This window comes from Pinus tabuliformis, chromosome J (genome assembly GCF_031772625.1).
Source record: "Pinus tabuliformis cultivar Carrire ecotype Pingquan chromosome J, CPIR1, whole genome shotgun sequence".
Classification (NCBI taxonomy): domain Eukaryota; kingdom Viridiplantae; phylum Streptophyta; class Pinopsida; order Pinales; family Pinaceae; genus Pinus; species Pinus tabuliformis.
Window position 1 is genome coordinate 1,416,952,591 of NC_142295.1, and position 27,630 is coordinate 1,416,980,220.

The window sequence follows — 27,630 nt, forward strand, 5'->3', positions numbered from 1 at the left end:
TTTTGTTTATCTTAAAAGGAAAAATGATGGTAGCTGTATTATATATATATATATATATATATATATATATATATATATATATATATATATATATATATATATATAGATATATATATATATATTGTATATAGATGACATGCTTGTTGCAGGGTATAACATGCAGGAAATAAATGTGCTTAAAAGAAAATTCGCAAATTCGTTTGCAATGAAGGATTTGGGTGCTGCAAAGCAAATCCTTAGTATGAGAATAAATAAAGACAAGAAAAATTGCAAATTAACATTGTCTCAGAGTGAGTACATAGAAAAGGTGTTGGAAATATTTAAAATGTAGAATGCAAAACCAATTAGTACATCTTTGGTTGGCCATTTCAAACTAAGTAAGGAGATGTGTCCCAAGACTTAGGAAGAGATGGATTATATCTGTAAAGTTCCATATGCATCAGCAGTTGGAAGCTTAATGAATGGTCTACACAAGGCCTGATATTTCACATGCAGTGGGAGTGTTGGCTTGTTAGGGCCTAACCCAGGTTCGGAGTTAATTAGCCAAACAAATCCCGGTACTATTGGACCTTTTGGCAACAGTCCATGGAGCGCAGACTGAAGTCTCACCCGAAGTAGTATGGGAGGGTGCTAGAACCAGGTTTCCACACCCTGGAGATGTCTGATGAGTTTGACTAGTCCGTGGTTTGACCCTGCACGCAAGTTGCTTCACACACTTTCCCGTTTCTCGTGGCTTGATAGACTGTCTTCATGTAGCCCTACCCAGGGGCTGAGCGTCGCGCTCTGCATTATCACCCAAGACCTTTCTTATATTCCAATGTTAGTTAATTATCTTTTCCTACTGGAGTGCTTTAAGTTATACTTAACAACATAAAACATTCATACATGTGTGCGCAGTAAATAAATAGTATATTTGCAAATGATATCAATCATGCATTAGCCCAAGAATAGATACACAGAATTATAGCCAAACTTCTCTTTATTGATTCTTTCCACGATTACAAACTCGACTCGCCTTGCGCACTCAGCTGCAGGGGTCCGTTCACTCAGCTACAGGGGTCCGTGCACTTAGTTGCGGCCTACTAGGCCTCTGCGCACTCAGTTGCAGATCTTTCTCCCACTCTACGACCCAAAGACACACTTCACACTGCGACTCAATCACTTAAACTTCTCATGCTTCTATTCTATTTCTATTGTCTCTCTCCCTTTTTTACACTTAGAGCCTCACTCTATTTATACAATCCCATGGTCCGTAGACCATGGGTAGGTCTATCCATCCAACATTACATTACAAAACTAGGGCAAACAACCCTGTGACTCTATCATACTTTCGCACCCCGCGCCCATAATTCGCGGAGCTTTACAACAAGATTCAATCAAAACTTGGGCTTTGAGCCCCAAAACATGCCTTGGGGGGATTCCATGCCCAACAAGCCCCCAACACAAACATCGTGACTCGCCCTCGAGTCACTCTGTTGGCACGGCAATCTTTGCGTGGAGTCCCTCCAATTGTTCTCGAACTGTGCAGAGGTCAGCAGCGCACTGAGCTACTACTTGTCTAGATTTGCTGCATATGTTATTCCAAGACCTTTGTGTCAGAACTACTTTTCTATCGTTGTGTCGATATCCCCTACATTTGTTTATAGTCCCACACCTTTGTCTGGATCCTTGGGGCATGAAGACTATGCTTCTACTGGTTAGTCAGATAGTCGAGCCACCTGTGTAGGGCTTCAAGCAGTTGCCATTCACTTTGCCTGGGAAAGGCTCTCCATTTAGTTTGACTATATGTACTACGCCTCCATCTGTGACCTCCTTAACAACGTATGGTCCCAGCCAATGCATTTTGAACTTTCCCAGGAATTTATCAAACTTACTGTCATACAGAAGCACCAAATCATTTACCTTGAAGGTGCACAACTTAATATGGTGATCGTTCCAAGCCTTCTCACATTGTTTTTGCACTTATTGATGAAACCCAGCCAGGAACCATTCCTCCTCGAGTTCTTCTAACTGCGAGAGCCTTTCCTCCAGGGCTTCACGGTTTTTCATACCTATGAGCGCTATTATGCGCAGACTAGGTACAATATACTCCACTAGAATGACAACTTCCACGCCATAAACTAATTGGAAAGGTGTCTATCCCATCAGTTTCTTGCATGTTATCCTATAAGCCCATAGTACTGCAAGTACGCACAGGTCCCAATCGCTCCACTGCACGTTGCATACTTTGGTTAACGCAATTTCCAGTATTTTGTTGAATGCTTCTACTATCCCATTGGCTTGTGGGTGATACGATGTGCTTTTCTAGTGATACACCTGGAACTCTTCTGTTAGTGCGCTAATGGTTTCATTCAAGAAATGTGTACCACAATCACTCATTAAGATTTTTTGACAGCCAAATTGAGTCAACATGTGTTCAAACAAAAACTTCACAGCCATGGCGGTCGTGTAGTCTTTAACTGGCTGCACTTCTACCCAACATGTCAGGTACTTTGTCGCGGTGATAATGTATCACACACCCATTTTTCCCTGAGGTTTGATAGGTCGTACAAAGTCAATTTCCTATTTTTCGAAGGGCTACAACGTCATTTGTGGATTCAAAGGCATCTCATCCCTATGTGATGGTTTACCCATCCTCTGGCATATATCACAGGCCTTACAATGTGCTTTTGAATTTTGGTGAAGTGTTGGCCACCACAACCCTGCGCGAAGAATCTTTTGCACGGTCGCGCGTCCTGCATAGTGTCCTCCTGCAGCACTGCCATGTGCTTCCATGAGGATCTAACTTCGTTCAAATTCAAGTACATACCTTTGTAGTATCTCATCATTCCCCATTTTGTACAGTTGCCCCGTAATGACAGAAACTTAGCCGTGCGCACCACCAGTTCCTTCTTTTGCTGGACAGAGTATTCCTTCGATGCGGTCCCGGTTGTCAAAAAGTGGATCATATCTTCAAAGTTCCATCCACGATGCACACAGCAAAGAGCTACGCATCAGGTAATCCTTCCTCCAAACTAGTAGGTTCCTCGCCCATCTTAATACGTGACAGGTGATCCGGTCATGCGTTGAGTCATATAGGCTTTACCACGACCTCAAAGTCATATTCTTGGAACAATAAGAGCCACCTGCATATGCACCCGCCCAACACAAGCTTATTGACCAAGTATTTCAGTGCGGAATCGTCTGTATACATCTTGAAATATCGTCCTGGAAAATAATGCCGGTATTTTTGGAGCGTGTACACCATAGCCAACCCCTCGCGCTCAGTTGTGGAATAGTTCTTTTCCGCTTTGGACAACCTGCGACTTACAAACACGATAGGATGATCCAAGCCCTCTTCACCCTCTTGTGTGAGCACCACAGCTAGCGTATGCATGACACGTCAACATGGACATGAAACTCCACATCCCATTTTGGGAAGACCAGGATTGAAGCGGAGGCCAATTTCTCTTTTAGTACATCCAGGCTCTTCATGCAATCATCATTCTAGCAGAACGTGACATCCTTTTTCAATAGTTTCTCCATTGGCATGGTGATCTGGGCATAGCTTTTGATGAACTTCCTGTAGTACCCCATATGTCCTAAGGTAGCGCACAACTGTTTAACACTTCGCAGTGCTTCCAAATTCAAAATTACGACAATCCTCGTGAGGTCTACCATTAATCCTTGTTTGCACACCACATGTCCTAATAGGTTCCCAAAGGGAACGAGGAATGTACACTTTTTCAGGTTCAACGTGATTTGGTGTCATCGGCAAGTATCCAACATCAAGCGTAAGCTTGCTACATGGTGCTTGACCAATCCAAATATAGTCCAATCATCCAGGTAGACCTCTTGTTGGTTTGTTGGGGCTTGACCTAGGTTCAGAGGTGATTTAGCCAAATAAATCCTGGTACTACTGGCCCTTTCGGCAATAATCCACGGAGCACGAATTGAGGTCTCACCCAAAGTAGTATGGGAGGGTGCTAGAACTAGGTTTCTGCACCCTAGGGATGTCTGATGGGTTCAATTGGTCCACGGTTCGACCCTACGCGCACTTACCCATACCTCGCAACCTGAGATGCTGCTTTCTCACAGCCTTACTAGGAGGCCAAACAGTGTTATTACCCAAGTCCTTGCTAGTAGCCTGATATTAGTTTATTAACTTAGCTTATTTGTTTTCTTTTAGTTAAACTTAACAATCATCATAATTCATACAAGTGCGCACGGTAAATAAACAGTATAATTGCAAACGATATCAAACATGTAATAACACAATAACAGATACACGAAATTCAAATAAAACTTCTCTTTATTATTCTTCCTCCTCAGTTATAGACTAGACTCTGCCCTATGCACTCAGCTGCGGACTCTACTAGGCCTCTGCGCACTCAGATGCAAAGCCTCTTCCTACTACTGCGACCCAAGATACTTAGACTCTTACTCTATGCTCGCTATCTTATTTTATCCATCTAATTCCATCAACCCATTGGTTACTTTACAACTTAGATCCTCGCTATATTTATACAATCCCATGGTACACAGACCATGGGTAGGCCAACACTACATTCAAAACTTAGGGCGGACAACCCTATGACTCTAACATACAATTCGCGCTCCGCGCCCGTAATTCACAGAGTCTTTACAACAATATTACTCAAAACTTGGGCTTTAAGCCCCAAAACATGTCATGGGGGGATTCCATGCCCAACAGGCCCCCAACACAAACATCGTGACTCACCCTCGAGTCACTCTGTCGGCGTGGCGATTTTGGCACGGAATCCCTCTAGCTGGTCCCGAATAGTCTTGATGTCTACCGCGCACTGAGTTGCTGCTTGTTGAACCTGCTGCATCCGTTCCTCGGAGACCTCTGTTTCTAGCATGCTGCCCTGCATATGTGCATGCATCCCCTGAATCTATGTGAGCTTTCCTTCATATATGATGTGATTGTGAAGGCTTCGTCAATCCATGGTTGAATGTGGGCTTTGAGAACTACTTCCTTATGACGTGCTACATCCACCTGCTCATTTAATGCCTTGGCTTGCTGCATCCTTGCAAGTCATTGAGCGAGGACTACTGTCTGTGCAGTCCCTCTAATGCTGTCATACTGCTACTAGAGTTCGCATGCCTCTGTCTCCAACCACTAGATATTGGGATCCTCCTGCAAATTTGTGAGGACCTCCAGTGCCTGTTCCAACATATTCATACATTCACGCACTGCAATGCCAATATCTTCCAACCCTGCTTAAATAACATTGGCGCATTGTTCTCTGACTTCCAGGGGAGTGGAAAGTTGCGCCTTCAACTACAGCTCAGCGATCTGGAGATTCAGCTCCAACTGCACCCTTGTTGCCTCTTCTCTCACGTCGCTGACTCCACTTGTCAAACTATGGATCCACACTTCTACTGGTAGATCTGCTATGATAGCCAGCTCTGGGACGTGCCAGCAAGCGTCATCTACCATGTGCACCAAATGTTGATTCTGTGACACCAACTTGTCGCACTGCAAGCTAAGTTGTTCTATGTTAATTTTCTGCTCGCTGAGAACCTAGATCACGCGGTTCTCCCTGGCCCGTAGCTCTACCGTGATCCCATCCTGTAACTGATATAGCGTTTCTGGAGGAAGGGCAACCAAGTTAATTCCAAGGTCTTTCGTCATGCTAAGCGACATCTGATCCATTGCAATTGATGATACTAATGCTCCCTCTGGAAACATTATTGTGTTGGTCATCCTTGCGTGCAGCATCTGCTCTGCTACTGAAGTGCCTACTGCGTTGTGGGTAGACAAGGTACCTTCTTGAGGGGACCACACCTGTAACTCCTATAGCTGTGCCCTGAGGGCCTCCAACACAGTCTGGTGCTTCGTCATAAATTCTTGAAGAGCTTCACTGGTGACATCGCGAACCATCTCACTGATGTCATGGAGGTCACCTTCGATTAAGGTGATTGGGTCAATGGCCATCTTCAAAGCCTTAAACTTATTCCTTGGACCCGATATCTTTGTGATGCGCAGTCGTTTGAGCTATGTGGACACGGTCCCTAGGTCCGCACTCCCTTCTGCTATTTTTGTGTCCTCTACCTCCTGCCTTAAGGAAATTGCTTGGCCCTCCTATGCCTATACCGTTGCTGCCTCTACTATCTGCACTGTTGCTGCTGCTTCTACGACCTTCTTCTGCTCTGTGGCTTCCTGTACCACTTCGCATAATGCCCTTACCTCAGTTGCCGCTTTTTCGTTCCGCCTTCTCTTAGCTAGTTGGGTGACGTGCAGCTTAGCATCATCCTTCTTTTTCTATGCTTCCGCTTTCTCCAGTTCCGCCAAATTTGGGGTGTGTCATTCAGGAGGCCCTATCTCAAATATAGTGAAGATTGCGTCATCAATGGCTACAAATGGTAGCTTTGTCCACTGCTTCGTCGGGTCCTTTCATGCCCTGATATAAATGTTGTGCATATCCGCCTTGAAGTCTGAAAAACTCTGCAGACTATTGTGCACCGTACATGATAGGCACAGTCACCTATTGATCCACATTCGGATGCTCACCTCCATGAACACCCAGAAAATTTTTGTATCACGAATCCGTTTCGCGTCCTTGGTGGCCCAAAGCGAAGCGTACTTCACGGCCTCTAGTAAGTCTCGGTCAATGTTGGGAAACTAACTATCCTCCAGCAGTTCTCTCGCTACCAACAATATGGATAAGAGCAACCACGCATAGTGGAAGGTCTTACCCTACTCCTGGGCTTCGCGATAGTTTAACAAAAATTCCTCGCAGAGGAATTCAGCCTAGTGGAACTGGACCCCCTTCACGCACTACTCAACTAGCGCGACCACTGGCACCGATACCTCGTCAGCGCGACACTTCCTCATCACTTTTGCAACCAGGAGTTGAGTTGCTACGCGCACCCCCTTGTCCTTGATGCTGGAGATGGCGTAGCCCCTCTTCTTTTTCTCTAGCTTATATTTTGATTTCATGGCTTCTGCAAGAGTCAAATCGCTACTTTTTCCAGCTATAGTGGCAGGGTCCTTTCCCTTACAGGGGAGTCAAGAAATATGGTGGATGAGGGCTACTGTGATGGGAATAGGCTCCTCCAGCCATAGATACCCATCATGCACCAGGCAGAGTAGCTGCTTGATGACGAAAATGGTGATGGGCGCACGGTGGAAATGTGGGATCCATAACAAGTGCAGCAACCCGACCTTTTCCACACCGCGCAGCCATTTTCATGGCTCTAACGTGATCACTGCCCCCTTAGTATTCTAATTCATCAGATTCACTGTCTCGAGGTGCAGGAACTTCTCGATATCAGCGAGATCCCAGTCTTCTAATATCATGGTTGGCACGTGGGCTAGGTGCGTGCCCTCAAATATGATACCGTCAGGGAGGAGTGGGGTCTGGAGTGAACTCTTCATTGCATCCAGATCCTTTGGTATTTTGGTCTTCCCTTTCCACGGAGGGACATACGTGGGCAATTTTGCTGCAGAGCGCAATGGTTGGATATCCTCCTCCACGTCTTCTTCTTCTTCTACAATGGTGATCAGGGCCTGCAAGTCTTCTTCTTCCTCATCTGTTTCAATTGTGATTGCCTTCCCCTTTTCTTCCATTGATAATTTGTTGTGTCACGGATTCCTTGGGGACATGCATATTGGACCCATTGCCTAATTATCCTTCTTTGATCACGGCGTCCGCAGTGATGAACAATTTATTGGCTTGTTGGGGCCTAACCCAGGTTCAAAGGTGATTTAGCCAAACAAATCTCGGTACTACTGGCCCTTTCGGCAACAGTCTGCGGAGTGCAGACTAAGGTCTCACCCGAAGTAGTATGGGAGGGTGCTAGAACCAGGTTTCTGCACCATAAGGATGTCTGATGGGTTCAAGTGGTCCGCGATTCAACCCTACACGCACGTCGCTACGCGCACTTACTCGTAGCTCATAGCCTAAGATGATGCTTTCGCGCAGCCTTACTCAGGGGATGAACAGTGCTATTACCCAAGTCCTTACTAGTAGCTCAATATTAGTTGATTAACTTAGCTTATTTGTTTGCTTTCAGTTATACTTAAAAATCATTATAATTCATACAAGTGCGCGCGGTAAATAAACAATATAATTGCAAATGATATCAAACATGTAATAACACAAGAATAGATACACATAATTAAAATAAAACTTCTCTTTATTATTCTTCCTCCTCAGTTACAGACTCAACTTTTTCCTACGCACTCAGCTGCAGGGGTCCGCACACTCAGCTGCGGACTCAGCTGCAGGGGTCCACGCACTCAGTTGCGGACTCAGTTGCAGGGGTATGTGCACTCAGCTGTGGACTCTACTAGGCCTCTGCTCGCTCAATTGCAGAGCCTCTTACTACTACTATGACCCAAGATACTTAGACTCTTACTCTATGCTCGCTATCTTATTTTATCCATCCAATTCCATCAACCCATTGGTTACTTTAAAACTTAGAGCCTCGCTCTATTTATACAATCCCATGGTCCGCAGACCATGGGTAGGCTGAAACTACATTCAAAACTTAGGGTGGACAGCCCTATGACTCTAACATACAATTCACGCTCCATGCCCATAATTCGTGCAATCTTTACAACAATATTACTCAAAACTTGGGCTTTGAGCCTCAAAACATGTCGTGAGGGGATTCCATGCCCAACACCTCCAGGAATTTGTGGATATACTCTTTGAATGCTGCAACAACTATGCACGAAAAGATGGTCGTTGTATCCTTGAACCCAAATGGCATAACGGTGTATTGAAAGCAGCCCCACTCAGTCACGAAGGTGGTCTTGCTCCTATCTTCCAGCGCAATTTTGATTTGGTGGTACCTTGAGAACCCAACAGTAAATGAATATGCTTCTTACTCACTGACATTTTCCAATACTTCGTCTGTGAATGGATTCAGGAATGGGTTGTGCACACAGGTGTCATTCAATTTCCTAAGGTCCACGCATATTCTTATCTCACCCTTCTACTTCTTCTCTTGTACTACCATAAGGCTCACCCAATCGGATTCTTCCACTGGCTCAATGATTCCCGCTGCGAGCATTTTGTCTAGTTCTACACGGACCTTTTCCTTGTACTTTGGATTCAAGCGGTAAGGCCTCTGCTTAACTGGCTTTGCGTCGAGTTTTAGGGTGATCTTCATCATCCCTAAATCGCCAACAATCCCCTTTAAGTCCATGATGTTTGTTGGGAATAAGTCTTGGTACTCGCAGAGTAACTCAACAACCTTATCCACCGTGGCATCATCCCAGTAGTCACCGAGCATTGCATACTTCGGTTCGGCCTCCATACCAATGTTTACCTGCTTTGTTTTTACCAGCGCAGTAATGTCAGGGTCTTCAGTCAATGGCCCTTGAACCTCGCAATAGCCTTCAGTTTATGGAATGTTAACTTTGCGTGGATCTTCTTCGTCTTCTTCAATGTTTACATTGTAACACTCCAACGTGTAACTCAGTTGGGTCATCCATTCAAGCTAAAGCACTTTCATTGGCTTCTGGGGTATTTTAAAGATAGTTGCTTTTACTGCTTGTAGTGCATCATCAACAGTATCCCACCAACGATCCTCAAACGTGAAGGTTAACAGGAATCCTTCGCGCAAGATATCCCATTCATTCGTGCCATGGCTAAGCTCTATCTCTATATACCAATTCATGTCTATAATATCCAAGGTGTGACAGAACAAGTGCACCCACTAAGGTTGTGGTTCTTCCCCATAGACCTTTGTCCATTTTTCGAGGTGCGTATGTGGATCATCTCGTCTATCATACTTGTCTTTCAATCGCATCTTAGACTTCCCAAATTGTAAGCGCATCATCCTCCTACATTCGCACGAGTCCTCAAAACTTCTTTGGTGCATACCCCACCACTTTGCAGGCGTAGCACACAGTACCCATTTCAGAGTGTCGCAACGCTTTTGTTCCGGCACTTCTTTTTCAAATTTGTTCAGGAACTCCTCCACTTCACCTAACTCGTCGTACGTAGGCAGCTCTCTTACCTTTGTTGCTACGCAGTGCAATGACCTTGTCATCATGTTACATTTGAGCGTGGTTACCTCGTGTAACAGGTTCTGGCATCGTTCTGTCTCTTCACCAGAATCCAATGTGCAGGAGCTTTCACACTCCCAAGATATTTGTCCATCTGCGGTTGGATTTACCCTATCTTGCTCCCGTGCGGCTATCTTGTAGATGCAATCTAGATCGTCATCGTTGTCGTAGTCGTGCACTAGCTCTGTGTAGTGCGATCCTTCCGCGGGGTCTAAAGGTACCACTACACACAATGAATTTTTCTCAAAAATCATCTTGCACTTCTTTAGATTTATCACCCCATTCATGTCAGTGGCCCCAGTAGCACGAGATAGGGATTGATGTCATCAACAATCTCTATTACTTCGAAATCTACTAGCGCGCTCGCACCTTCGATATCTACTGTGATTTCCTGCAATCTTCCCATAGGTAGGATCTTTTTCTGGTTCGCCATTCACAGTTGGATAGGAGACCATTGCAATGCAGGCTTTCCCATGCGCTCCCATGTTTGCTTTGGTAGGGCGTTCATGTCTGATCCTAGATCCAAAATCACTTGATCCATTTCATATTCCCTGATCTGCGCGGTCACTCTCATCTCCCTTTCTGTTCACGTCGTGTGCTTCTCAAGCTTCCGGACTACGCACGGTTCTCCTAGAGCAGTCCTAGCACATCTAGTAATGAGTTCTTGCAGCCCCTTCATATCTTTGCTGTCGTGCAACAACTTCATGCATGTCTCCAAGAATGTAGTGAGCATCGATTGGTCCATTTCCAATCTGTCTTTACTTCCTAAAGTGGAGGCGTCCACGAAACTCCTCTTAGCTTCCATGAATGTCTCCTTAGCATGCTCCAAATCAAATTTTGGTTCCTTTATTGGAGCCTTGCGAACCCAAGTACTCTTTTTGGGCTGCTTGCCTTTGTCATCCCCTGTCGTGATACCACTCCGGAGCACGATATTTACATTTAGGTCTTCCTCGTGCGGCTCAGACTTCATCATTTGCAGGTTATGAGTCAGGGGGAGGTTGGAGTGCTCCTTTATCATGCAACCTTGCTATCAGTGTGGGACAGTCCTCTGTCTCATGATCAAACTATGTACAATATAAGCATGATGGTCTCGTTGGATTTGTACAATCACGGGCATAATGCCCTGGTCCTCCACAATTGTAACATATCAGCTATCCCCGACCTCTTCCTAGTCCCATTCCACCTCGACCTTGTCTGCACCCCTGAAATCTAGTTCATGCCATTCCTGTGTTCTGGTCAAGGGGACTTGTTTCAGCCTGAACTCTATAGGTAGGAGTCTGATCCATCATCAGTTCATAACTTCTACAAGTGCGCTCATCATGGCCTACTGACCTGCAGAAATTACAGAACAACTGTTGGGAACTCTGCGTATACTTCTGTAACAGATGGTAGTTATATGTAGCATGCTTCCCTCCTATCTGACAAATCGCGCACCACAATGCAGGTGCCGTGCTTGGTCCTACTTGTGCCTCCGATCTCAATGGCATTGGTCCTCCTCCCACGAGGTAATTCGTGAACATTGGACAGTGGTCCTTGTCATGCCCTGGCCCTTGTACTTTATGCACCATACCTCGTCACCACTTCTGGACGAGTCGTCCTGTCTTGTTTCAAACTCTGCATCTCAAGGCACAAGTTCTTCAACTGCGCATGAATTTGTTGGACTCCCAGGTTAGGATATTGTATCGGAGTCTCGTCCAATCTCATAGCGACCTTCAAAGCTTCAGCCTAAGTGGTTAGCCTTTGTTGCGACAGCGCGTTCTGTAGATGCAGTGTTAACGAGGCTACAAACCATTTGCGGTGTTGCCCGTCTGTTAAGGTCATGTTCGCTTCAGGAATTGTGCACTTCAGTATTTGATCCAGCTCCCACGATGTTTCACCTAGTAGCATTGTGATTTCCTTGAATCCAAAGATAGATTGTGCCTCCGATTTTGGTCTGCTAAATTCCTTGTTTAACGCAGCTTGGATATTCGTTATCCCCGCATTCAGATTGTCATTGAAATGCTTAATGTACCAGGTCAGCGCGCAATCCTACAGAGCGCTGACCAACATTGCCTTCTTTATATTGTCATCTGTGACACCTTGTGCTTCCCATATGGCTTTTATCATGAACCAAAATTGGTCTAAATCTTCATTCCCTATTCCCTTGAACACTGGTATCTTTATCGTGCTGGCCATACTGCTTTGTGGTGGTGGCGGAGGTGGTATGGGTGAAGTCGAGGGTGAATATGGTGAAACTGGTGGTGGTGTGGTGCGGGGTGGTATGCATGGAATTCTTTGCTCTATCAGATTGATCGCACTTCTTGGTGAAACCTTCGTGAGCTCTTCTTCTCCTTCGTGCGGAGGTGAAATCAAGGGGCTAGTTTCTAGTTCTATGCTACCTTCATTTCTGTAGATCCTCCCACTCCACGTAGCCTCAAACATCAATTTATTTGTGTAACCCACTTTTCACATAGTAGCATTTTAATCCAAGTGTTCAAATATTTAACGTACTTACCTCGTGGTCCCTTCAGGAAGCGTCATTTTGCCTTGCTATAGCTGACTGAAGTATCTACCGTGAATTTAGTGATGAATCCTCCTATGATTCGATCCAACTAGTGATCGACAGCGCGCACAATCTTATCTTCCGTTGCTTCCAGTCTGCGCACCAATTCCGGAGTCCACACAATAGGTTTGTCAATTTTACACCTTCCTTGGCTATCTGCTAGCCCCACGATCCACTCGTACAACTCAGTGGGGAAGGATGCAAAGAAAATTTTGTGAATTTCCATATATAAGTAGCAATCTAACCACTCTTCCTTCGACAGTCTCAGATTCCTATTTTCCTGTGCCGTGAACTCGTGAATATTTCTGTCCAACCACTCTTCAATTCCTTTCTTTGTCGGATTCTAGTGATACGACATCAGACATCTCTATGCAGATACCGGTCCTGGTAATGGAACCATTTGTTGGCTTGTTGGGGCCTAACCCAGGTTCAGAGTTAATTAGCCAAACAAATCCTGGTACTGATGGCCCTTTCGGCAACAGTCCGCGGAGCGTAGACTAAGGTCTCACCCTAAGTAGTATGGGAGGGTGCTAGAACTAGGTTTCTACACCCTGGAGATGTTTGATGAGTCTGACTGGTCTGCGGTTTGTCCCTGTGCGTAGGTTGATTCGCGCACTTTCCCGTTTCTTGTGGCTTGATAGATTGTCTTTGCGTAGCCCTACCCAGGGGCTTAACATTGCGCTCTGCATTCTTACCCAATACCTTGCTTATATTCCAATGTTAGTTAATTATCTTTGCCTACTGGAGTGGTTTAATTTATACTTAACAACATAAAACATTCATACATGTGCGAGCAGTAAATAAACAATATATTTGCAAATTATATCAATCATGCATTAGCCCAAGAACATATACACAGAATTATAGCCAAACTTCTCTTTATTGATTCTTTCCACGGTTACAGACTCGACTCGCCCTGCGCACTCAACTGCAGAGCCTTCTCCTACTCTACGACCCAAAGACACACTTCACACTGCGACTCAATCACTTAGACTTCTCATGCTTCTATTCTATTTCTATTGTCTCTCTCCCTTTTTTACACTTAGAGCCTCGCTTTATTTATACAATCCCATGGTCCGTGGACCATGGGTAGGTCTATCCAGCCGACATTACATTACAAAACTAGGGCAGACAACCCTGTGACTCTATCATACTTTCATGCCCCGCACCCGCAATTCACAGAGCTTTACAACAAGATTCAGTCAAAACTTGGGCTTTGAGTCCCAAAACATGCCTTGGGGGGGATTCCATGGCCAATAGGGAGTTGTAAGAAAATATATGAATAATCTAGGAAAAGAGCATTGGATGGTAGTGAAGTGGATTCTCAGGTATTTGAGAGGTGCCACAAAACAAGCATTATGCTTTTGTGGTTCAAATATTTCTGTACAGGGATATGTTGATGCAAATTAAGTAGGTGATAGAGATAACATGAGGAGCACCATAAGATAAGTGTCTATTGTAGGTGGAACAAATGTCCGTTAGGTTTCAAAGTTGCAAAACATTGTTGCACTTTCAACAATGGAAGCATAGTATGTTGTTGCTACATAGGCTAGTAAATAGATGATTTGGTTACAAAGGTTTATGAATGAATTGAGAAAGAATCAGGAGATTGGAAGGTTATACAGTGATAGGCAGGGTGCCATTCATCTTGTAAAGAACTCGAAATTTCATCCAAGACAAAACATATACAACTTACGTACCATTTCATACGATCAGTGTTGGAAGATGGACAGTTGAAGCAAGAAAAGATACACACTAACCAGAATCCTGTGTATATTTTAACAAAGGTTGTAACTAGGGAGAAACTAAATTTCTTCTCAATTTAAATTAGTCTTCAAGTATGATTATGAAGAGAAAACACAGTTATATCCAAAGTGGAATCATTTTCCAGCAAGTGAAGTAGTGTTGGAGTTGCTATAATCAGTCTCCAAGTGGGAGATTGTTGGATGTGGAGCTTGATTATCTTCCAGATTTACAGGTGTTGTTTCAGCCTAGTGTATACCTTAGGAAGACTATACACCCCTACATGCGGAGGGGACTTTTCCCCCCCCATTGGGGGGTCCGCGGGCTAGTGGGCCCCCGAAGGGGGTTCAGGGGTAGCACCCTCGAAGCTAAAAATATACGAAATTTTTTCCTTGTAAAATATTATAATTTCGTAGTAAATCTAGGTCGTTCATTAGGCGGATGATTTGGCAGTATAATTTATGTTAATTTAGGGGTTTTCTCCCTAGAAGGAAACCATAGACTTATTTGAGGGAATTTTATTGCAGTTGTGTATTATTATTCTGAGCGAGAAAGAGAGATGAGATTGTGTGAGAGCGGAGAGAAAATTACAACAGATCTGTTGTAGGTTGTATCTCTTCATTTTACTAGATAATATAAAAGGAAGGATTGGTTGTTTCTCTGTAGATGTAGCTCAAATTGGGTGAACCATGTATATCTGTGTCTCTCTTATTTTAAGAATTTCTGTATTTGTGTTTACGCAATATTTTATGTATTTCATTGCTCCGTTAAGTAACTTCCAACATCATGGGTCCCCAACTCTCGCTTAACAAAAAAATTCAATATAATACTCGTTTCCTATTGCCACATAGTTGTGCCACCCCCTGCTCTTTCGTGGAGTCAACCCCGCAACGAGTTATTATATTCTAAAACATGAAAAATCACAAATGACTTTTTTCCCATATAATCCTAATAGAATCCTTTTAAATAACTCTAAAATAAAATAGAGAGATCGTCAATTATAAAATTTTGATTAAGTAAGTGAGGTGATATTTTCACACTGTTATTATTATTTTTAATTTATTGATTTTTTCCCTTATATTTAAATCAAATCATTTTTGAAATAAGGGAAGGGAACCTTTGGATACTTATCAATATTATAATTATTATTTATTGAGCATTCATTATTATATTACATCTTAACCAAAATGTTTTAATGAATTTTAAATATAATGCTATGGGGATTTTAGGATGGACTGATGAAAAATATTTATGTTTCAGTCATTTTAGTATTTGATTTCTAATTTAAAAATTAATAAAATTGGTATATTTATTATTATTATTTTTAATTTGTTAAGTAGTTATTTTTTTCATAAAATATATAAGCAAATGTTAATCTAACAACTCCCTCACTTGAGGTGTTATAATGTTAATACAGGATAGGGTGGGGGCATGTAGCCGCTATCAAACCCAGCCTTAGCAAGGGGAGGCATGGTAGCCCTGCCTCACACTTGTCCAAAACTTGCAACCAAGGGTGTGCCACACCACCCAGCTTAAGTGAGAGAATATTTTCTGAAGAGGTATCTCATCATGCAATCAATAATGATTTGGACTGTGATGAGAATTGAGAAACGAGGGATTAAGCAAGGCAATTTTCTCACGATTTTAAGCCATTTGTTGTATAAGCTATCAGAGAAATGGAAACCTACTAATTTGGCCCTCATCATGTCAGGTATTATTGTATTTTTTCTTATTGTTAGGGGAAGGTCTAGGCCTTCCTGACCTAGCCTCCCCCTTGAATCATCCCCTAGAATTGCTTTTTCATGCTTGGTCTGAGCGCACTACTTTAGGTTGGTCGTAGGAAAAGGTCACACTTATTGAAGCTTTTTGACAATGCCAAAACTAAGTGAAAGGAATATCTAGGGGTGCAACACAATGGGTAGCCTCTCACTTTCAGATTTCTCACATAAATTGCAAGGTTCATGGTAACTCAATCTGACTCTTTGCTAAATTCTCAATTTAATTTCTCATTGCATGTTGTTGGGAGGATTGGATTGGATTGGAACTGGGACTTCGTCCTCCTGAAACTTTCCCTCACCCTAGAACTTTGGTTTTATCTCTGGTGGGTGAGTATTTATTCATATTCCTTAGTCTACCTCTAGTACACCTTTATTGTTAATCTCTAGTGAATGCATCCCTAACCTGCCATGCAGGTGTTCTCGGCCACTCAATCCTTCATATATTTCCTTGTGCCTACATTGTATTTATGTTTTGGATTTTCATAGCATTGATGACTTGGTCTAACCCATGTCTCTTTGTCTCATATTGTTTCTTTACTTCTAAGCACAATTATCCGACAACATGCTAGGTGTCGACGTGGCTCCTTTTCTCAAGGGGAAGGTAGCTCACATGTCGTTGGTGAGCTCATGATGCCACCCAATGAGATGGTGGCTCAATCCAAATCAAATCCAATTATAAATCCACCAAGCCTCTTCAGAAGCTGAGGAAAAAAGGGAAGAACACTTTGATTCAAAATTTTTGGAATTTGTGGTTGATTCAGTTCCTGAGCCAAGGCACATCCACGGGAGGCAGAGCCTTTATATATGCACAATTGAGCTCTACTAGAATATGAAGACTTTAATGAAAAAATATATTTTGTAAAGGAATGAAGCCAAGTGAGATCTATCTCACTAAATGGACCACATATAGGAGGAGCATAAAGCCATGTTTCTGGAACACTAGGACATGACACTCAAACTTACAAGAATTGAAGCACTGCTGACTAAAGGAAAGGGACCAATCTCAACCTGATGACTTTCATGATTTTAGTTTTTGATCATTGTTGCTCATCTTTGAGCTTTATATATTATATGTTATGTTTTATGTCTCTCTGTCTAAAAAATAGCATAAACATTACATAATGTTTGTAAAATTTTAGACAACAACTTTTCTCTTTCACCACTATTCTAATTTCCCTAGTGGTAGATTGCAAAAAAAAAACTCTTGATATGATTATACATGATGTAATTTCTTGACTTAGTAATAAAACCTTAAGCTTAAAAAAATTAATAACTATTTTTTTTTAAGATAAAACATATTAAAAAATAGAATTTATTTAAAAAAAAATACAACAATTCAATAAATTTAAAATTTTGTTAATGCATATTATATTATGACCTTTACTAAAAAAAATTAATAATGGGAAAACCTATCATAACTTTGTAGATTTTTTTGTAGATTCAACAACTCATGTAATTTTCTAAAACACAAGGCAAGAATCTACTCTACTCTCAACAACAGAAACCAATATATCGATGAAAACAATAATCAACAAGAGGAAGATAATCAATGACACATAACACAATATTTCTCTAGGGATAGAAACTACTCGAAACCTCAACTATCTATATTGCATTAATCAGAAATCCAAGATGAAAATACAATGCTTGTTCTCACAAGCCCACTCTATCCAACAATAAGCCAATTCTACTGCCTGTCAATCCCCTATTTCCTTGCACAATTCTTAAGAGGATCAATCCATATTTAATTGTGAAATCCTTCTTCCAAAACTACCAAATCCAAACTTAGGTCCATAATTGATTTCATCCATGATCTGTACAACTCGAAAAATCATACAATTGATAGTACACTTTACCTGCAATCTAGACTCAACTGGGTCTCTCTCTAAACTGAAATGCATGAGTTTCTATTGAGGAATCTCCAGTTAGTTGGAGTAGCACTGAGGATGCACCGGTGCCCCAACTCACTACTAGACCTCTACTAGTTCCTCCAACAGTTAAAACTAGTTTAACTAACCATAACTCAATCAAATTGAGTTATGTAATTACAACTCAAATAAACTCATCCTAGACCACTAAAATTTAGGGATCACACATACATGACTAAATAAAGATTTTCAACTCAAAATTCCTAAGTTAATTAAGTCAATTAAACTTAATTAACTATTTACAAGTTTCTATGAGAATAGAATTCGATTTTAATTCACAATTTAATTCAAGGACAAATTAAATTGGAATTTCTTGCTATCATTTATCAACACTACCTATTATCAAGAAAGGGATTATCAGCTACCCCGATCCTGTCTTTGTGAAACTAGAATTTACATCTTGACAATGCCTTTGTTAAAATATCAACATCCTGCTCCTTTGTGGGAATGTACTCCAACAACATAATCTGCCTCGATACACAATCTCGAAGAAGATGATATCAAATAGCAATATGCTTGGACCGATCATGAAAAATTGGATTTTCAGAGAGATTGACACAACTCTGATTATCACAGTAAATCACAATTGGATCCATCTGCTAACCAAACAAACCAACCATAATCTTCCTCATCCAGATGGCCTCACATGCTGCTTGACTTGTAGCCATGTACTCTACCTCTACCGAACTGAGTGCAACTAATCTTTGTTTCCTGTTGTACCAAGAAACACCTGTTGACCCAATATTGAAGATCCCTCCTAATGTGTTCTTCCTGTTGTACCAAGAAACAATTGTTGACCCAATATTGAAGATCCCTCCTAGTGTGCTCTTCCTATTGGATGGACTCCCTTCCCAATCTGCATTGGTGAAGCCTTGAAGCTTCACTCCCTCTGTATGTCTATACCACAATCCATACTAATTAGTGCCTCTGAGGTATCTCAACACATGTTTGGATTCCTGCTAATACAGCTTGGTGGGACTAACCATTGCTTGACTAAGCTAGTGAACTGCATAGCACATGTCCAGTCATGCGTTCACCAAATACATGAGTGAACCCACAAGCTGCCTATAAATTGTAGCTTCCACTACTTTACCTGAAGTGGCATCTTCCTTCCTCCTGTTACCTACTAGAGAAGTCTCCATGGATTTACTGCTCTCCATGTGGAACCTTTTCAGTATCTCATTGGCATACTTGCCTTAAGAGACAAAAATTTCCCCATCACCTTGCCATACTTCCATGCCCATAAAGTAATGCATGAACCCCAAGTCCTTCATCTCAAACTCTCTTGCAAGATCCTCCTTGCAAGACTTGATCAACTTATCATCACCTGTTAGAATCAAATCGTCGACATATAAAATAATGATCAATAATTTACCTTCCACCACAATATGGTATAAGTTCGCATCTGCTTCACTTTTGGTGAAGCCAAACCTAGTGAAGTAGCTATCTAACATGTTGTACCAAGCACAAGGTGTTTTCTTCAGCCCATACAATGCTCGCTTGAGTCGTCACACATGCGACTCATGGTCAAAGGTCTCAAAACCTTCAGGCTACTCAATGTACACCTCTTCCTCAATCTTTCCATTAAGGAAGATTTTCTTTACATCCATCTGATGTATCTTCCAACCCATATGCGCTAATAGTGCCAATATGGATCTGATCGATGAGTACCTTGCAACAAGAGAAAAGTTCTCATCATATTCAATCCCCTCTAGCTATGAAAAGCCATGGGCCACAAACCTAGCCTTATGCTTCTCCACACTACCATCCGCTGCTTTCTTTACCTTGTAAATCCATCGAGATCTCACCACTCACTTATTTGTAGGTCTTGGGACCACATTCTAAACACTGTTATGAACAACAAAGTCATACTCTTCCACTATTGCATCAACCCAAACCGGTTGCTGCACTGCCTCCTCAAAGGAAGATGGCTCTATCTCAACACATCTTCTCATAAGAGCCATGTATCTAGTGTACCTTTCAGGTGACCTCCTCTACCTTCATTGTGAAGTGGGTGCTCCCACATTCTCTTTCACATCCTGCAATAACCTGTCAGCCTCTCTGGTGCACTTTCTCCCATCTTTGGAAGACTCTGCCTGAGTGGATGTCTCCACTCCCAGATCCTCTGCATGTGGCTACTCCACATCAATCTGAGGCTCCTCAACCTTAGGAGCTAAAATCTCCTCAACCACATGTAGCTGAAGCTTCCTCTCAAGGGAACATCGCATGGCCTTCTCCTCATCGAATCTCATATCCCTGCGAACCACTCTCATCCTGTTGGTCGATAGGTACACCTGATACTTGTGAGGTGTATTAGTGTTCCCCACAAATATCCCCAACTCTACTGTCAGTTCAAGCTTCTTCCGTGGATCTTTGGTCACATGGAAATATATCGATGACCCAAAAATCCTGAAGTGACCAACATCTGGTCTCTTCCCTGAGAAAGCCTCCTCTAGTGTACTCATCCCAAGAATCTGATGTGGGCTTCTGTTCTGTAAATAAACAGTTGTGTTGCATGCCTCAGCCCACAAGTGTAGTGGTAGGCCCTGATCATGCAACATCACCCGTGTTTCCCCTACAATTCTTCTGTTCTTCCTTTCAACCACCCCATTATGTTGTGGGTTATGGGGTGCCGTCAACTCTCATTTAATCCCTTCTGCCGCACAAAAGTTATTAAACTCATTTGAGACATACTCTCCACCATTATCACTCCTTAGAGCTTTAACGTTCTTGCCAAACTCTTTCTCGATTAATTCTTTAAATTCACATAACTTTGCGAAAGTTTGATCTTTCTTCTACATGAAAAAGATCCAGCATTTGCGATAAAAATCATCAAAAAATATAACATAATACATTTGTTTGGCTATGGATGTTGTTGAGAATAGTCCACACACATCTAAATGGACTCACTCTAGAATCGATTGTGCTCAATTGTCTCTGTCTTGAAAGGAAGCTTTGGTGAATTTTCCCAAAGTACACCCCTTGCATGTATCAACTTGCTCTAGTGTACCTTTTGGAGGACTGATACAAAACTGTTATATGATTTTCAAAGCCCCATGATGCAAGTGACCCAACCTCGTGTGCCACAACTCACCGATGTCTCAGATTTGTACCTTCTCTGCTTTCATGCTCAAGGCATCAGAATATTCTACCTACAACTTGTAGAGATTCTTCACCCGAATCCCTATCCTCTTTACCTGTCCTGTGGCTATGTGATGAAGGAACACATTTCCTTTACTAAAGATCACATCAAAGCCTCTATCCTCCAACATGGAAATGGATACCAAGTTCTTCAACCCGGGAACATACATAACATATCTGAAGGTGAGAGGAGAACCTAAATCCCTCTAAAAGGTAATTGTACACAATTCAGTAGCACTATACCTCCTGTCGTCACCCATCTTGATATGCATATGGATATCCTTCTCCTCCAGGTCACTCAAGAGCTCCTTGTTTCCAGTCATGTGGAATGAAGCTCCACTGTATAGGTACCATACACTACCCATCATTGATGACACCATGTGTGCAGTGAGGGTAAAGTCCAATTCGAATTGAGAGGCAAGAGCCTCACATGTTGCTCCTCCTGAGGACTTCTTCTTGGACTTCTTGAGTGGATAATTTGTAGGAAAATATTCTAGCTCATGACAATGAAATCACTTGAATTTCGACATGTCCTTTTTCTTGCCTCCATGACAAGAATCTGATTTGGAATGGGATGCCTTCCCCTTCCCTTTCTTTTCCTTACCCGCTAAGGTAGGATTTTCCTCATCATCAGTCTTTGATGAGGAACTGTCTCTGGTGTTCCTTCTGATCTCTTCTTGCATCAAATCTGGCCATAGTCCTTCCCAATCTGACAACTTCTCCCTGCCATTGACAGTGTTGATAATTATGCCAACTCTTGGGGAGTCCTAGAAGAGCTAGCCTCACCATATCATCCTCGACAATGGTAATCCCAACACTTCCAATCTCATCTCGACAATGAGTGAACTTGGTCAAGTATTTCTAAATTGAGTCACTCTTTTCCATCTTGATCTTTCTGAGTTTGTCCTTCAGTGCCAACTTCCTATGGTCACTGCTATTCTGAAATAGGTCTGTCAATGTCTTCCACTTTGAGTATGGAGTTTCCTTGCCAGGGAGACTTGAGATAATGTGGACTTAAACTCCCTCAATAATAATATGTCTTGCCTTTTCCACACACTTCTTCCATTCAACTAGATCATTAGAATCTGAAGTTTGTCACTTAGGAATGTATTGATCAATGAATTCCTTGAGGCCATTGTCCTCCAACACTTTTTCCATCCTATCCTTCCATGTTGTGTAATTTGAGTTCCCTTCCAAGGCATACTCAAGTCTCAACCTATAGAAAGCCATTTGCCGATCCTAAAGTATGAATTGCAAATTCAAATTTTACCTGTAAACTCAAACTTGAAATCTCCTCTAGTATACCGCCTTCATCTCACATACCATGTAGATTTTTCTATAGATTCAACAACTCATGTAATTTTCTAAAACACAAGACAAAAATCTACTCTACTCCCAATAGCGGAAACCAATAGATTGATGAAAATAATAATTAGCAAGAGAAAGATAATCAATGACACATAACACAATATTTCTCTAGGGAAAGTAACTGCTCAAAACCCTGACTATCTATATTGCATTAATCATAAATCCAAGATGAAAATACAATGCTTGTTCTCACTAGAACAATCCATGCACAAGTATAATCAACTCTCTACCTCACAAGCCTGCTCTAGCCAACACTTAGTCAATTTTGTTGCCTACCAAGCCCCTATTTCCTTGCGCAATTTCTAAGAGGATCAACCCATATTTAATTGGGAAATCCTTCTTCCAAAACTGTGCAATCCAAACTTAGGTCCATAACTGATTGCATGCATGATTTGTACAACTCGGAAAATCATACAATTGATAATACACTGTCCCTACACTCTAGACTCAATTGGCTCTCTCCCTAAACTGACATGCATGAGTTTCTCTTGAGTGAATCTCCAATTAGCTAGAGTAGCACTCAGGATGTACCAATGGACCAAATCACTACTAGACCTCTACTAGTTCCTCCAACTATTAGAACTAGTTTAACTGACCATAACTCAGTCGAGCTGGGTTATCTAATTACAACTCAAATAAACTCATCTTTGACCCCTAAAATTTAGGGATCACACATACATGACTACATAAAGACTTCCAACTCAAAATTCCTAAGTTAATTAAGTCAATTAAACTTAATTAACTATTTACAAGTTGCTATGAGAATATAATTCAATTTTAATTCACAATTTAATTCAAGGACAAATTAAATTGGAATTTTTTGTTGCCATTTTTCAACAAACTTAGATGTCAAACCAATACTGGGGACAACCATCACTAGTTGTTATCACAAAATGAGGTTGGCTCATCAATGTTATTCAAGGAAAACCACACCACTCATAATTACCCATTAGTGGTCCGTAAGGGGAGCAGACATTCATTCTTTACTAGATGTCTTTGGGTCTTGAATCATTAACCTATTTCCTTATGTACGAAGAAGACGAACTCTTAGCCAATTGTAAACAATTTTAAAACATACTCCAAACTCAAACAGTGTTTTAATAAATTTAATATAATTTTTATTTATTCAAAATTTAAAAAAAAAAAATTGTATTAATAAATTTAAAAAACTAAAATATTAAAATGTACTATTTTAATAAGTTTATTCTTTTCGTTCATTTAGAATAAAAGAAAACAATGATAATAAATATTAGAAACTAAAAGAAAGGAAAATATATAAACAATATACATAACTATAATGTTCTCATATATATATATATATATATTCGAAATTTTCAAAAGTAATTGAATTTAATAATAACGTAAACATTATTATACAATATATAAATATAATACATATAACAATGAGATTAATGAATAATTTGATTTTTTAGTCTATATCAATTTAGATTTATTTTAATTTCAGATCTATTAAGCCCAATAATAATTATATCTCTTAAAACTTAAATTTCTTATTTAATGCAAAACTTAAAAAAAAGTTCACATCTTGAGATGTTAGATCCTTCTCAATGCTTAATAAATCCAAACTTAAAATAGATCCAAAATTTTATATATGATAATGATGATGGTTAACGTCCGTTGAGACCAAACATTGGTCTATCGGACCTAAAGAAACAAATTATTTATTTTGATTTAAGATTTTATTCCTATGCTCAAAAAGCTTGGAGAGAAGCCTCCCGAGCTCACTATAATTTTGACATTGTAAAAGGCTAGGAAGGTCAGTTTTGTAACAAAGATTGTGAAACTAAGATCTAATGTGGTTGTGCGCGGGGCACTCTAAGAGGAAGTGGTTTCAATCCTCGATGTTCCTATTCTCACATATATGGTAGATCCTTTCCATCCATGGCGTTTTAGGAACTGCCCACCGACCTGTTTCACTATGGAGCTCATGAGAATTCGTTATAATCTTTACTATATTAATTTTCTTTTTTGAACTAGTTAAAATAAAGAGATACTTTTGATCTTCTAGGGTGGGGTTGATGACCTTCTTATAATAACTTAATTTTCTTTTAGCCACTAAATCTTTCTCACACCACATTTTTTCTTTGAACTTAGAAGTAACAATATCTTTAATGTTATTTATGTTTTGCAATACATATATATATAATATTTTATTTTATTTATTTTTAATTTACTAAATTAAAATGTTTACATTATATTAAAACATCTCTACCATATTTTTATATTAAATTAGAAAACACCTCTAAAAAATTTAATATTAAATATTTTACTTCTCATCTAAAAAATAAAATTAACACTACTCTTAAAAAAAAATAAAACTTAAATAAAAAAATTTAAATAAAAATATCTAAATTCAGCATACATTTTCAACTACACCATATCAGTCTCATTTTGCCTTAAAGCACCTTTGGATTCTTCTTATTTGCCCACCTTTTCACTCTTATTATTAAACTTCCTTCGGATACGTCATAATAATATAAAAAGGCACCGTCTATTAAAATATAGGAAAGCAATAATGAAAAGCGAGTTTTTATTTTTATGAAATACCTTATCACTTTAATTTTTATATTATGTTATAATTGGATATACATAAAACTAAACATATTTTAAGAATAATATTTTGTCTCTGTCTTTAAATCTTAAATAAATAGTGAATGGGCGCCCTATGTTAGAATAGGTAACTATTTCTTATCATATGTGTTGCTTATCATATCATATGTGTGTTTATATTTAATTATTAAATTATTAATCAAAATAAAGTAGATTTTTTTTGGGTTAAAAAAGGAATTTGTTCTTATTAATTAGGAAGTTGTTGAGGTATGAGAGATCCTTTCTAATTAGTTAGTATCCTAAATTAGTGTGTGGTTGAGATATTTCGTCAACCAAGTGATTATGTCCAAGAGTAGTATATTGTATGCTACTATGTTTTATAGTAGTCGCTTGTTTATCTCTAGATATATTCGAAAATGAGAAATAAGAAAACAAGTTAAAGATGCCAATAGAGGTGATTGAGGGCATACTCCCGTGTTGTTGTATAATCATGGGAGATAGAGTAGGCGACTGACTGAGTGGTGCACAATGTTAGGCAAATTGTTGCAGTGGTGATTGTGGACACTTCCGGCAGCGATGAAAACATCATGGTGATTTTTAAGTGATATTGAAAAATGGTGTGATACTATAACAACTAAAGGCTGTGTTGCACAAGAGAAAATCCATGGGCACATGGAGGCTACGTATTCGACTTCTTGTTATCAAGCAGGAAGGTGATGGGAACTGGGTTTGTAGTTTTCTTATTCTGTGAGCATTTGCTGGGGGTGCATATTTATCATGTCTGGCACAATAGGAATGATGGTTTACCATCTATACAAAAATTCAGTTGGGATCCTAGTAAATGGAGCAGTTGCTAGGGGTCTCATGAAGGGACAAACAATTATGTGAAGTTGGTATATGTTTATAGTGCACCGGATTGGGTCCAAAACCCATCTTGGAAATTCTAGGCCCAAAATAAGGTATGGTTCTCTTATTTTATCCTTTGGTATGTTCATTATGTTCTTGGAGTGATAGGTCGTAAGAAGAATTTCTAGAAGTGTTAGTCTTTGGATGATATTTCTATTAGTTTCATTTCTATGGGCTAGTTCTCGGTTGCATAGGGTTTTTACTTTGTTAGAGGGTTGAAGGGCTCGGCTTAAAGGTTTTGTGCATGATATTTCTCTTTGGCGTAATATTGGTAGTTGTGGAGAGGGAGTTAAATGCCTGAGACTCTTGGTTTTATACTATACCCTTGGGCCTTATACAACCTCCTGCCTAACTAGTGCTAGCATGTCTGGCCATAGTGGGACTCCGCCGAGCGGGACCTTATCAAAGTTTCTTAGAGGGCATAGTGGAATTTCATTTGTTATTTAGTAGTTGGAATTGCTACTTGTGCTGGAGTTTTAGTGGAACTGGGGTGGTTGACACATTTATAGGGTACGTATTTAGTTGGAGGTGTGTCGTTTTTAGCTCTGAAGTTGACCAATTGGTCATGTTACAACAACTTGGAAGAGTGAGATGGGGTTCAGGTAAAAGGGGGCAACGTGGGTGGCACAAGCAACACAACCCTAACCAGGGAGAGGCCATGGACCTTGTTAGCTCCACTGACCAAAGGCCCAAAATTGGATCCATATATGTCCTAAAAGTCTTCAAAGGTGCTAAAAAATCATCCATCGATCGAAACAAGCAAGGGATGAAAGCCCTTGGAAAGGCTGAAAATCACTATCGGGAGGCAAAAACCAAAGGAAAATAGTGAAAAACCCACAGGCGCAGGCTTAAACAGTGATTGCACAACAGCCGTTAGATCTGGCCGATCAACGGCCCAGATCTAAGCGGCAAATCGCATATCGGCCAGGTAGAGGGAATAGTTTAAAAGCAGGCTCATGACACCGCCGATCAGCAATCATTGATGCTCAGATCGGCGGGCCGCATCAGCGATTGTGATCGGATCGCATCGTTGTATTGCATCGGCTATATACCAAGGGACGGGGCCTATGCGCATACATGCGGGCGACCCGAAGAGCTGGACCCGACAGCATTATAGCTAGAAATTTATATATTTTGAGATCCATGCTTAAGCCATTTCAAATGCATTTTGGTATATTTTTGTTATATAACGAAAATTACAAAGGGAGCTTGGCACTGCCGATAGCGATAAAGCCCGGACCCGAAAGGGTCCGGGAAGTGAAATATATGAAATCTGAGATCCGCAAGAGGGCCGTTTTCAATGTATTTCGTGTATTTCCATGGTTTAACGAAATACACAAGACAGGGCCGAGTGCGACTTGCGATAACCCTGAGGGTGGACCCGATGGGTAAATAAACCATGTTTGAAGATCTTTGAAGTCCAAAAAGGATAGGGAATGGCGGGATTTCACAGTATGGTTGTGCTTTCTGTTTATAACAGAAACAGTCACAGTTTGCAATTGAAAGAGAAGACAAAGGCATGCAGACCCTTTCCACTACCCAATAGAGGCCGACAGACAAGGACAGAGGCCGGAAAGCATAAATAGATAGCGCAACGCATCCATAAAACAAATAGAATGATCTTGG